The following is a 2,583-nucleotide window of genomic DNA, read 5'->3' as shown; positions in this document are numbered from 1 at the left end:
ATAAATAATATATCATAAATATATATAATAAATCAAGTATGAACTATGCTCAGTTTGATCATAAAAAAGTACAATTTAATGAGAGCAACTGAAGGAACCCGACCGATAAACCTATTTTACAATGAAATTGCATCTGTTTTCCAGCAAAACGAATCTCTGAACTGTTTATGTAACAATATTAAAACTAAAATGTCAGGCTTGAAACAATAAAAAGTCCCTATATACGTACATCTTCCCATTATCCATCTGCTGAAATAATCATCATCACATGAAAGAATCCAAAGACTTTGTCGCGATTCAAATTTACAGGGGTTGGAACAAGTGGTTTGAAGTCAATGACATAAGCAACTCGGGCACTGATGTCCAATTTATCCATAAATACATGAACAAATGTTTACAAGATGCGTCATTGATATGTGTGATGGATATTATACATTTTTGTATCCTGCTATCAAATCGTTGAAATGTAAATCACCTTTTTGGTTCAATTCAAATATTTTCTTCAACTTTAAGAAACAACTTGTAAGTAGAAATGATTTCTTATTGATGTTTAAAATTTCTTATTTTTTAAAGTTATATTATCTTATAATTTTGAATATGAAACTTGAACATTTATTGATTTACTTATTAAGAGAATTGCGTCGCAATTGAAGGGAAAGTAAGAATGTTATTGCATAGACAAATCGTTTGTTACATTATCAAATACTTGTTGGATTTTTTCTTGTAACAAATATTTGATGTCATCTTTCAGATGTTTTAAAAAACAAATCGGTTGTTTTGTTAAAAATATAAATCTGAAAACCAAATGGTAAAATCTCTTTTACTGAATTTTTGAATTATCGCATCTTTTATTTGGAGCATTACTAGAAGCGCACCTGCACGATTGATTTTGTAAATGCTGTTATCTTATTAATTAATCAAATGTGAACCACAAATATAATCATGAAAATTGCGATTAAATGCGAAGTCGTTTCTATGTTTTCACAGATAATGTGTAAAAAGATGTAGATTTGATATCTGTGGCTGTAACAATACTTCAAATGATTGGACTTTTACCATTTGTAAAAACAATAATAGATATAGAATAACGAGACAATATTTATTACAATTCACAATCATTACTGTATGGCGTCCATTGTTTACCATGTAATATAACCATGACGTATTACACACGTGTTATCAATTCAAATGCGTTAAGTCATGCGATAAAAAGAATCTGTTGAACTATTGTATACAGAGGGAAAAAGCAGAACATAACAATATTATTATTTCATACCTTGTTACCGGCTTATACACTTTTTTACGCAGAAATATATACAGACTGAAAATAGTAGTAGAGAGTAGATTTTTGGGAAATGGATGGTGGACATATATACAGTGCGCAACATTTTGGCGAATTTTAATATACTTAATTTTGATAAATGTCATACAATGGTGTATTGAAGTAAAATATTCAATACATTTTTTGCTACTTTTTTATCTAGTTGCTTCATAAAAATTAAATGGCCGCTTTCATGTAATGTGTGGCTAGGAACTTCCTTACGTATACCTTTTTATATGATAATAATTACGTTTTTCATATCAACAATATCAAACTGTCCCTTAATTTTCATGCGATTATGCCATTGCCCTGTTGAGTTTAATCTGACAGATCAAACGTTAAAACGATTAATGCATTAAACATTTATAAATAGAAGCTTTTCGGAGAACAATTATCTCAGATGAACGCCTATTTTGAATAATCGCATCTTTTATTGGAAGTGTTACTGTAAGCACACATTTATTAACTGATTGTTTACCTGGAATGAAGCAAATGCATCCACGATTAATTAATCATGCAAATGTGAAAACCAAATTGTACAATAAAGTGAAACTGTGACATTTTTTGTAATTATTTTTATTTTCATGTGTTTTGGGTTTGATGGTTACCAATAATGGTTCAGTCAGTTTATTTCTTTATACCTTTTTAAATAAATTATCATTTATTTCATGTGTAACAAATTTTTCCCCAAAAGTCCGTTTAAAAAGTCCGTTTTGTAGAAGGGACACTATAGGAGTATATTTATAGTACACAAATCAAGCATATCTTAATAAATATGTTCAAGTAAAATGGCTTGAAAGTGGATCACTTTTCGCTTTTTGTAATGAGTTTTGAGTAATCTCAACACTAGGCAAGCATGATCCCTTATTACATGTATTATGTAAACAAAATTAGCTATTTAAAGTATTTGTATACACACTTGTTGAACAAAATGGTTATTCCAAGTAGTATGAAATTATTCATCAATAGAAAAGTATTGACAGGCTGTCATTTATTAAACAAAATCGGATGAAATAATGCTAATAATTTCTTTGTATGATTATTACATTAATTATTTGGGAAAAAAGAAAAACAGATATATCTACATATAATAGTGTTTAAAACACCTGCCTCATCATTATTGTCCATTATATATTTTTTTTCATTCTGCATGGTTCGTTACACCTTTCTTAGCTTTGTTCAAAACTACTAAGTGTTGATTGATTTATTATATGTGTTAATGATATATCTTTCTTTGACAGTAAACATGTTTTGACGAAACA

This window comes from Ruditapes philippinarum, unplaced genomic scaffold (assembly GCF_026571515.1).
Source record: "Ruditapes philippinarum isolate M1 unplaced genomic scaffold, ASM2657151v2 ctg6844_1_1_1_1, whole genome shotgun sequence".
Lineage (NCBI taxonomy): Eukaryota > Metazoa > Mollusca > Bivalvia > Venerida > Veneridae > Ruditapes > Ruditapes philippinarum.
This window is presented reverse-complemented; position numbering follows the sequence as displayed.